Raw genomic sequence first — 12,174 nt, 5'->3', positions numbered from 1 at the left:
AGAAGAAAAGGTATTAGGAAGAATTTTTGTAAAACAACAGATTACACTGATTATCTCCAAAATATCATTACAATGCAATTACAAAGATTATGGTTTCTTACTGACAGTTAGAGTCAATTCCTTTTCTTAAATTTCCATCCTTGTCTCTGGTTGGAAATTGGAAAGTTTTCTATTCTTGACAACACATTTAAAAACTACCTCTTAAGTTGTATGGTTTCAGAGGATAACTAATTCTGTCTTTCACAGGAGAATGTTGCTTATCTTATTTTCAATACTTAAGAGTATAATATAGTTAAGAGTCTATAGTCCTTATCCTAAACTGAAAGTATACAATTTTTAAAAAGTAGTCACCTTAAAATATTATCCAGTTACTCTAAGAACACTCTCATAGCTTGAAACATTTTGGGTATTAGGTACTATATTCTAGAAGTTTATTTTTAATTTTTTTAGTTTATATTTATGGTACTAGGAATTGAACCCAGGGTACTTAACCACTGAACCACATACTCGGCCCTTTTTTATTTTAAGAGAGGGCTGGCTTTGAACGTGTAATCCTCCTGCCTCAGACTCCTGAGCTGCTGGGATTACAGCTATGAACCACCATAATCAGGCTAGGGTTTTTTTTAAAACGTATTCAACTAAGGTAATAGATAAATTAATTATTACCGATTTTTATAGATAATTATAATTAAGATTAAAACTTAATCCTATCAGGTATTTGGAAGCATTTGGGTGACAGCACATAGTCTGAATTATCTTATACATTCCAAGCACCTGGCACTTAGCAGCTACTCATAATGTTTTGTTCAATACTCAATTAATATTTGTTGAAGGAATTTGTTTGCTAAGTCCAATTATCTGAATAGATGAAGACCTGTTATTCCTCTCTGTTGTTTCATTTGTGGGTAGTCAATCACCAATGCTAATTTTTTCCCTTTCTTTTCAGCAGGCCTACATAGTATAGGAGACGTCCATATTCCTGTGGAGGGCTGGTTTTAAGCTTTGCCTTTACTTCCACAATCTTTGTGAAATTTCAGTGGAAAGCCTGAATATTTACAAACCAGGTCATGAACAACTTCATATAGAAGTTGTCCCTAGAGAAAACATGCTTCCATGAACCTCACCTTAGTCATTCACAAAAGCATCTGACACAGTGGGCATTCCCTTTCAAGAAATCAATGTTGGTTTGATAAACACTAACCACTTTCTCTTGCCTCTATAATGAGAGAGAAATAGCTAAATGTAAGGAATCCTCCCTACTACCCAAATCAAATAATTCCTTAATTTTAGAAAGTTAAGTGGTCTGAATTGGTAGAACCAGAGTCTAGATAGTGCAGAAACTGCATCTGCTTTCCAAGCTTCTCTGACAGCCAGAAAGTGGCCATTTGAAATAGTTCAAATAATGAGATTTAATTAAAGTCTTGCTAGTATTCCTGGGAAAGCTTTTGCTTTTCTAGAAAAAAAAGGACACACGGACAGTTTTGTCTTCTTCCTTCTTTCTCTCCTTGAATAAAGACTGGACATACAGAGAGCCACTTGTAAGCAAATACTATCCCATATTCATATAAAAGCTTTAAAAGGTAATGCCATCTATATTTCCCACCCTTTCCGCCCCCCTTGTTGCCATTATCAGGTAATGATTAACACCATGCTTATACCTTATAATCATTGAATATAACAGGACTTTGTTCCAGATCCCAAGTTTTAAGGCATCCTTGTAAAGGATCCATCAAAATTCCCTTGTCTGAATTTCAGTTCCTTAACAACTTCAGTTACATTTACCTCCACGCCCATTAGCCACACACTTTCATGAACACACCCACTTGCATGGACACACCCTTACTTTATCAATTAATAGAATTCTAACTATGAAATACTTATTTCAAACCCCTCACCACTCTATTTTTTTCTGTTAAGAATCCCCACCTAGGTTAACTAATCAATAGTCAACAATTAAAAAAAAACAAACAACCCTATGCTGTAGGGAGGAGTAACCCAGGCATAATCCTGCCTTTAAAGAATTTAATAGTAAGGCAGAGGAGAAAGATACCAACTGAGGAATCAAAACCAAAAATATTTACAAATTATGTTAAGTTTAAAATTAAAGTGAACAAAGCATTGAGAGGGAAAATCACTTTTGAGGAAAATCATAGATGCTTCTTCTAGGAGCTGATGTTCAGGTCAAGCCCTCAATGATAAGAAGAGCAGTTGGTTGAAAACATGTTGGGTAAAAGGAGAATGTACAAAATACTTCTCTCCAAGGGGCCTTCTGTCCATGACTTTCCTGTTCTTGCATGTTGGTCTTCTTTGGCTAAGCTCTTACTTGATCTGCTAGATTCCTGCTTGTTCTGATTTTATCTTTTCCTTTTCTCCCAACTTCCTTCTTTCCCTTTCAGCTACCATATAATGTAAAAATTAAAACCTCTAAATTATCAATCTAATAAACATTAAATCATTTATTATAAGGTAAATAATCACATGCTCTTATTTTTTTTTAAAGTAGCCTGAATGTATATGTTCTCTTTAAATGAAAATCTGCAGAATTTTATTCTGTACCACACAACAAATTTGTTCCTTATGAATCAGTAAAATATTACTAAAATGAAAAACATTTATAAGTCAGCAAATGACAAGTGAAATAAATTTGGACTATACTTAATCACTGCTATAATTTTATAATATGAAAGCTAAAATTAAACCTAACTTAATCAAATCTTAAGGGAAAGATGTCTAAGCATCCATAAAAAAATTAAATGTTTCTCTTTTATAAACTATAAAACTGTTTAAAGGCTTTAAACAAGTACAAGTGCAGAACCAAATACACAGTTCCAAGTAATGGCTTTCTATAAATTCCCAACAGAATATTACATTTGGGAATATTAGTACTTAACGTGTTTATAGCATTCATACCTTGTTGTCTTCCCAATAAAGTGCAAAACATTCATCTCCAGGTTTCCACATTTTTGCATACTCCACAGGGATAGATGATTCTAGCACTTTTTCTGGCTTAATTGGGCCTGATCTTCTTTTGGGCCCACTATTGTAAAATACTTTCTCATCATAAGGTGTAGCTGTGACAGGTCCTCCAGGCTTAATTGGTCCTACTCGTCTTCCTTTCAGTGACATTTCTGTCTCTCCATTTGGAACACCAATGAAACTATTAGCTGGGACAGAATTTTGGTAATCAGTATTTACATTAAAATGTTTTTCAATTTTCATACCACTGAAAGTTTCATTGTTTATTGTTCGTGATTTCCTGTCATAAAAATGATCAGGATTACCTGTTTGGTTTTCTCTTTTCCCTCGTTTTTGGTTATTATAATCTATGGATTCTTGAGGAAGTGGATTTTCTTTTGCCTCTGAATAAGATGGGCCTTTTCCTGATCTGCTTTGCATAGAATTCTCTCTTTTTTTAAAAGCACCATCATTGTGCTGAGAGCTTAGAGGAAATGAAGCATCTTTAGTTCTGTCATATCTAGAATATAGTCAATCACACTTGATTCTTTCTTCAGCCCATACTTCAGATCCTGAAGAAGTACTTGGTCTTTCAGAAGCTCTATTTCTAGGTAATCCACTGCTTTCTAAAAGTGACTTTGGATTTTGGGTGTCTCTTTGAAAACGAGGAGGTTTTTCATTTCGTGGCTGCCTGGTATCACTTCGAGGAAGATGTCTTGGTTGATTATTATCTTTTACTCCATTTTGTTCAGTACTTGACATTCTGTGCTGTCCCTGATGAAATTGTTGCAGCTGTGACTTAGGTTCTGAAAGGTAATACACCAAAAATTATCATATTAATGCAAAATTATGGAATTACTACTTTAATACCTTCCTCCACTTTCCTACCTCATAATTTTAATTCTTTACTTGTTTTTTTTTGAATATTTATTTTTCAGTTTTCAGCGGACACAACATCTTTATTTTATTTTATGTGGTGCTGAGGATCGAACCCAGCGCCCCCTGCATGCCAGGTGAGCGCATTACCGCTTGAGCCACATCCCCAGCCCTTTAGAATCCTGTATTTCTAACATAGGATTGTTTTAGGTTAGCACCATTGGATGAGTAAAGCAATGATGTGAACTAAGAAAAAATGGTAGAAAAGTCATTTGTCTTTGTTGCTGAATGTTTCCATTTTTATAATATAATTATCTATAAGCTATTCTGGTAATTCATGTCCCAAAATATTAATGAAATAAAACTTCAAATTGCTAACTCAGAAATAACTATGAAACTGTAGAACACTTGTTCCCCTTTCTGAATCCTGCTATAATTTAAATATGTACAGCTATCATTATCATTCATATTAGAGCATTTGCAAATATGTTCCTTCTTAAATATTTCTGGATCTGAATGGCTGTTTATATTTCAAACAGATATGCTATTATAGAAAAATAATTTCTTGACCTATCAAAGTAATTAAGAGCATGTACTACTTAAAAATACAGAAAAGAGCATCAAAAATCTTACTAAGCATAATAATACAGGTAATATCCAACTTGAAACCAAAAGTAGTAACATGGTAAATACATAATAATAGATAATATATTAATGGCTGTATTTCATGTAGTAATTTGAATTCTATTTCTATCTTCCTCTTTTTTTCACATAGCATGCTTATAACATTATTATTAAATACATTGATTTCTCTTTGGTGAACAATGTTTCTTTTATCCTACACCATAAATAATGCAGATAACAACTCTTTTTCTTTTGTTTTGGCACTGCATATTAAACCCAGGAGTGCTTTACCACTGAGCTACATACCCAGTCCTTTTTTTTTTTTTTTTTTTTTGAGACAGGGTCTCATTAAGAAATATTTATCACATTGATCTGAGAATTTTCACAGTTTTTTCTATTTTGTAAACCTTTTAAACATTAAAGATCTTTTGCCTACTTTATGTCATGTACCCCTTACAACCACCCTGAAAGGGCATTATTATTAGCATTATTTTACAAGAGAAGAAACAAAGTAATGTGCCTCAATAAAAGATTTGCATTAGAAAATGCTGAAAAAAATTAAAGTAAAATCTAAATGGAGCTAAAGGCCAAGATTTTTCCTATATGTCAAGCTGCCTACTCAGAAAAAGAAATAAACCAATAAATAAACAGCCAAAAAAAAAAAAAAAAAAAAAACAAAACCAGAATGTAACCAACAACATATTAGCTACAATTTTTTCTCCTGTATCTGTTCATTTTGGGGAAATACAGAAATTACAATGTTCTTTAACAATCCTTGATAGGCTGAAGAATAAATTTGGATACTAGAACTATCAGAATTCTGACCTAAAAATAATAATTTCTTTTCAATAACTGCAAAAAAATTAAAACCCATTACAGTTGGACTAGTATTTAGAAGCTCACAAAATGGCACTTAAAAATAGCATAGCATCTACCATAGGTCTGCCATTTACTAGGCTCTAAAACCTTAGGCAAGATAACTAACTTTTCTGAACCTCATCTTTAAGATAGGGATAAGAACAAAGTATATATTTTAGAAGATTAACCGTGTGTGTTTGTGTGTGTATGCATGTGTGTGTATATATATATATTCTCCATACAAAGTTCTTAGAATTGTATCTGGCTTCAATAAAAGTAAGTTTCAATAAATATGAACTATTGTTTTTATGGTAATTATTATCATTAGCACCATAATTAAGCAAATAAACTTAATGGCAACCATAAAAAAATGGTATTTAGATTATAAGATAATTCCTTATTTACAAATTTTCACTACCACAATTCCCTCCTTTACTTAGAATCCTAAACTTGCTTTAGTTTTTGTTTATTTTTTCTTGTTGAAAGCAGAGCAGGAAGAATGCTTTAATAAAACCCCTTCATTGCCATGTTATAAAAGTCATAGTATAGAGAAAATTTAGATACATCAGAAAATCAAGAAGAGTTGGGGGGAAAAAAAAGACAGAGGTGAGACAAACAAAAAAGAAAATCAAATATTGTTATTCACTTAAATATATTAGAAACATTCTCCAGATTAAATATATATATATACATATATATGTATATATATACAACCTTTAAAAATTTTTCTGCATAAAAAATGCTAAGAAATTTTTAGAAATTTAAAAATTACTTGTAGTCCTATCTTTAAAAATTACTTGTAGTCCTATCATAAGAAATATGTCTTTCTAATCCCACTTGTAGATATAGCCATTATTAATGGTATCAGAGGTTATTTTCTTAAATGCAATTCATACAGATATATCCTGCATATTTAGTTTTTTAAAAAACAAAAAAAGTAAATATGTTATATCTTACAGGCTGCAATGTACTTTTTAAATCAACCATAACAACATGGGTGTCTGTTATGGTTCAGATGTGGAATGTCTCCCAAAAGCTCACACATTAAAGGATTGGTTTCTAGTACAGCAGGATTCAGAGGTGAGACATTTGGGGATAGAATCTTAAGGGCTCAGACCTCTTCAGTGGATTGATATCAATCCACTGATAGCTGAATGAACAACAGAAGGTGGTGTAAACTGTAGGCATGTGGGACATACTTGGAGGAAGTAGGTCACTGGGAGATGCCCTTGGGGAATATGTCTTGCCCTTAATGCCTTATTATCTCAAACTGCCTCTCCCTTTCTCTCTTTCTGTTTCCTGGCTCCATGAAGAGAACACTTTTCCTCATCATGCTCTTCCACCATAAAATTCTATCTTGCTTCAAGCCCAAAGCAATGGAGTCAGCCAACAATGCACTGAAATCTCTGTAACTATGAGCCAAATTAAATCTTTTCTCCTCTAAGTTGTTCTTCTCAAGTATTTGTCATAGAGAGGCTTACTAACCCAGCATCTTTCCAAGTGAATGCATAGAGGTATCTCATTGATTTCTGTTAGTAGTACATTTTTTAAACACTGTTACATGACAGCCAAGCTGAAGGTATATTCAGTATTGTTTGCTTCAGTGTTTACTTGCCACAAGTCAGACAAACACATGGCACTCAGTAAATATTTGATAAAAGAGTTACTAAAAACACTGAGAATAGAAAAAGCCTTTATGTTCACAATTACTATGTGTTTAACCCTATCACTTCTGCTTAGCTAAGAGTGCAACATCAAACAGAAAATGTAGTCTTCTGCCTTCTGTAGGAGAGGTCTGCATTAAAGCACATTGGGGTACATTTAGACAGAGTTCAAATGATTGCAGGGAAAGCCTGGTACTATGTAAAAGAAAAGTAAGCTTATAAAAAACCATCTCTGACTTACTGTAGAGAACACTGAGCTTAAAACCAAATAAACTGTCCTCCTACTTCCTAGTAATGAGTCTTTGACAACAGCACAGAAACTCTAGTTTCCTCATCTATAATGTGTGGATAATGATACCTACACCACAGGATTATGGAGAAGACTCAATTTGAAAAAATATGTAAAATTACTTTTCGAAGGGTCCATGAGGTCTTTGGAAGTAAAATGACCACTAGAATTCAATCCTAGTGCTCCCTCTGAGCAGCTGTGTGGCCCTGTACAATAAGAAAGATATTATTTCTCTCTTTCCTTCTCTCAGTTACTCCTTTTAGTTAGTGGACACTGAAAGATGGGTCAACACTCTCCTAAATCACTATTTATGAAGCAATAGGCTAAGGAACTATACCCCCTATTCTGTGGTACTTCAGTTATATTGGGAACAGGCAGACAGCAAATATATAAACAGAACATCATAGCTTAAAACTGGCAAAATATATGAAGGAACTAAACAGGCTACTAAGATAAAATTGACAGGTTACACCAATGTAGTAGAAAAAAAATCTCTCTGAAGCAGTGATGTTTCCACTTGAGCCCTAAATAATGAGAAGAAAGGGCTTGAGTTGTGGCTCAGTGGTAGAGTGCTTGTCTGGCATATGTGAGGCCCTGGGTTTGATCCTCAGCACACAGGAAATAAATAAATAGATAGATAAAGTCTGTTGACAACTAAAAGAAAATTTTTTTAAAAAAATGAGAATGCTATGAAAGCAGGTAAACTTAAGTAGCCCAAGAGGAGGGAATAATACATACAAAGGTCCTGGGCTAGTAACCTGCTTCATGAATTCTAAATGAAATATAATCATCATTAATAATTAATTTCAAAGGGAAAATACTATGCATTCTAATATCCACAAATTGATATCCACTTACTCAAATAAAAATACCAAATCCAAGAAACAATGATCACACATAAACTAATACTAGTTTTTTTTTTAATCTCACATGACAATTTTCTTTGATCAATTAATCAAAGATATACTGTTGTTTTTTGTTCTCAAATTCTTTCATAACTATGGCACACATTAAACAGAAGACTAAGTTTAAAATAAACATATTTCTTATACTTTATGTTCAAAAAAATTAAGTTTTTTAGTATTTAAAACCACCATGAGAGAGAAAAGTAAATTTAAAAACTAGGGGTCATAAAGCAGATAATTCCAACTATAAATAAACAAATCATGAGAACTCTAAGACATAGTGCAACATTCAGCAACAAAACAAGTGCAAAGATGCCCCCTCCCACCATGCTCAAAATGCATGTAAATCCAAGGTGCGTTCCCATAATACAAAAAAAAAAAAAAAGGGAGGGAGGGAGGGAGGGAGGGAGGAAGGAAGGAAGGAAGGAAGGAAGGAAGGAAGGAAGGAAGGAAGGAAGGAAGGAAGGAAGGAAGGAAGGAAGGAAGGAAGGAAGGAAGGAAGGAAGGACGAGCTTACTTTAGGACACAATAATACCCCCATTTTACAGATAAGGACATTGAGGAGGCTTTGCCCAAGGTCACAAACTGTTATGGGCCAGGCTATATGGGCAATGACCATACAGGCTCCATTTTACCCTGAGACTCCATGTAATATAAAAAATGCTTCTCCCATGGGAACACTCTGCCTCTGTACCTATCAATAGTTGCTTAGTATAGCATGTTTGGCAACACAAAATGGCAATTCTTATATAATGTAAATTGTTCTCTCTTTGGTTCCCATTTTTCTTGGGCAATGACTCTGTCAGAGATTGATTGTCTAGGCGTTTGTAACCATTCTCTAACTTGTACTCAACTAGTACAACTAGTCCTCTAGGACTATATCTGGTTGGGTAACTTAGGTGACACTTCCCTTCTGCTTGCTTGATGCTATGTCAACCTGGAAAGTCCTGTGGGAAATACCAATGTACCCACTGCACTGTTTTGCTAACTGCTCAATTCAGTTTCTGTACCCCTGCTTGTTTGCAGCTATGTCAACCTGGATGTGGTTTTTGCCTTTAAAGACCCTGAAATGCTCAGGCTCAAGGCTGTTCCTTGCAAAGACAGTTATGAGTTATGGGTCCTGTGGGGAGCAGTCACCAGCTGGCAGGCTAAATAAAGACTCTCCCATTAGGACAAAATGGACTTGGTATGTTTTCTGAGCGGTCTGCCCCATAAGACCACTAGCACAAGGTAGAGCAGGGACTGACCATCCATTCAGGTTCCAAGCCCAGCTATTAACCTCCCTCTCACATACCTATCTTCAAGCAAAAGCACCATTATTCTAACTAACATTAAATCATCAATAACTATGAGTTATCTTCACTATTCTGGAACTCAGGTTAGGATTACCATAAAAATATTATTTTTGCCAGGGATAAAAGAAGCACTAGTTAGACAAAGCTCTAGGACTATATCTGGTTGGGTAACTTAGGTGACTCTTCTCCTTTTCCTTTTCTGTAAACATATTAAATTTCATACCATAAACATGCTATTACAATTAGAAAAAATTTAATATTTGTAATGTCCTTTTCAAAGAAAGGGTTTTTCTAGCCACAGTTTTGCCTTTCTCCATCGGTTAACAACAGTTACCCTACAACAGAGTTTTGTTTTCTGGTGCAAGTGATGAGTCTTATTCTGAGTATTTTCAATTTATTAGTTGTGCACACTGTGCGCAAGCATACATACACATGTCCATGCCCGCACAGCACCTGGACATGTCCCAAGCCTCTTCTCTCCAGTCTCTCCTCAGGTCTCAGGATAGATATTACCTTTTCTAACAGAACCATATTCTCCAACCCCTACCACTGAGTCAGAAACCCTTCTTCTGTGCTACTATAGTACCAGCAGGGCAACATACAATCCAGAACTATTCTAGCCTTTGTTTTGCTACATTTTAAAAATCTCTGACCTATTTTGTTTATCAGTATCTCTTTTCCAACACAGTAACTGGCTCCTGGTAAGTCCCCAAATAATATTGTGGAAGGGATAAATGAGTACTCTTCAGTATTTTCTAGAGTGAATAAACATGGCTTTTATGAAGAAAAAAGCAATTTTGCAAAATAAAGATTTTTATAATTACTGTCATACTGTGGGAATTTTTTTTTATTCCCTGTGTTTTCTTAACAACTTCAAGAGAAAAACAGTATGTGTGCAACCCCTAATGATTTTTTTTTCCCCTAGAGAGGAGATTTAATGCAGGAGATGAGGACATGGCTTTGTGGAGCCCATTTTAATTCTTGTTGCTCTAAAATCCTTATTTTCTTCCTTCTATCTAATACTATACTTCAGCACATCAATCACATTTCGTTCTTATATAACTCTTCTGAAATTGGATATTTTCAACTTTCTAGCATATCTTGGGTATAAAATAACATAAAGATTATTAAATTAAATGTAACACTGTTAATTTATTATCATCCCCATGCTACTATCATTAATGCCTTCTCTCCTTCATACCAACTGTTCAATGGTACAATGGTGGATTTAGGCAAGTGAGGCAAGGTTCCCTGTTGATAAATAGGGCATTAAAATTATAAGTAAACATAAAGCATCATCATTTATTATCACATTTGTAAAAACTGAAGGGATGAAGTATTAGAACAACCGAAACTGCCATAATAAGCATCAGCCACATACAAAAAACTAAATGTAACTTTTGAGATCTTTTCCTCCAAGTTGATTAATATTTTCTATGGTGATGAGTATGATGACTTAAATTCAGTATTATTCTGTACATACATGTTCTTGTAAATATCACACTAAACTATAGCTAGACAAAAATCTCTTACAATTAGGAAGCCAAACTATGCTAGTGAAAATTTTAAGTCATTTTCAAGAGGCAAAAAAATGAAAATAAAGGAGATTATTAAAATGAAATACCAAAGGAATGTTCATTTATGGGCCAGAATACTATTTATTAAGAAGTCATAGTACCCCTATACCTGCTTATCTACTGACTTCTAAGCTGTTCTAAGGAGAATAACTAAAATCCTCTAAGAATCAAACAAAAACAAATCATTAGATATTTATTACTAAAAGATGATATGAACTGATTAGTATATAAATTTAAATTAAAGCAGAAACAGAACACTAATATTGTAATGTCTATATTTAAACCAGTTTATACTTTTTTCCAAAAATTCCCAACTAATTTTTTTCAGTTACACAAATCAGGACTTTTACATATAAAATATCTTTAGTTAATACATATACTATTATTACACAGAATGCTCTGGCTCTAAAAATTTGTTTTATCTGTTCAAAATTTATATAGTTTCTCTATAAAAATCATTTCCTCTATAAATATATTCTATATGATTCTGAGATTAGAAAGCATAGAAATGCTATGGACTATTTCTCATTTTTAACAAATACATGTAAAATAAGTGTTTAGTTTATTATTATGATAATGTTTTCCATTTCATAGAAACCATGAACTATTTCTCATTTTTAACAAATACATGTAAAATATGTGTTTAGTTTATTATTATGATGTTTTAGAAAACATTATTATAATCGATGTATTATAAAAATAGAATAAAATCTTTTAAAAAAATATTGTGGGGGAGGCAACAAGAGCAATAACCCATCTCCCCAAACCCATACAATCAAACTGTCTTGCTATACACATATTTTTAAATATTTTTAGTTTTTGGTAGATGGACATAATACCTTTATTTTATTTATTTATTTTTATGTGGTGCTGAGGATTGAATCTAGTGCCTCACATGTGCGAGGCAAGTGCTCTACCACTGAGCTATAATCACAGTCCTGTCATGCTATATTAAATGTTATTCTTTACTAGTCTTTCAAAACAAACATCTCAATATTTATACTGCATTTCATCTAATGGTATTCTCCAGCTTATCCTCTAACCATACTATTTTTTTAAGTCTACAATCAGTGGTGTGCTATACACAGCTTGAACATCTTAAAAGATATGCATCATGGTAGAAAGAGTTTT

The 12,174-nt window shown here is 33.4% G+C and overlaps 1 pseudogene; it reads right to left on the bottom strand.

Annotated features, from left to right (window-relative positions):
* Positions 1 to 12,174, bottom strand: part of LOC144251071 (tudor domain-containing protein 3-like) — a 125,881-nt pseudogene that overhangs the window by 36,091 nt on the left and 77,616 nt on the right.

This window comes from Urocitellus parryii, chromosome Y (assembly GCF_045843805.1).
Source record: "Urocitellus parryii isolate mUroPar1 chromosome Y, mUroPar1.hap1, whole genome shotgun sequence".
Lineage (NCBI taxonomy): Eukaryota > Metazoa > Chordata > Mammalia > Rodentia > Sciuridae > Urocitellus > Urocitellus parryii.
The sequence above is the reverse complement of the archived record's forward strand: the minus strand, read 5'-3'. Positions and strand labels throughout refer to the sequence as shown.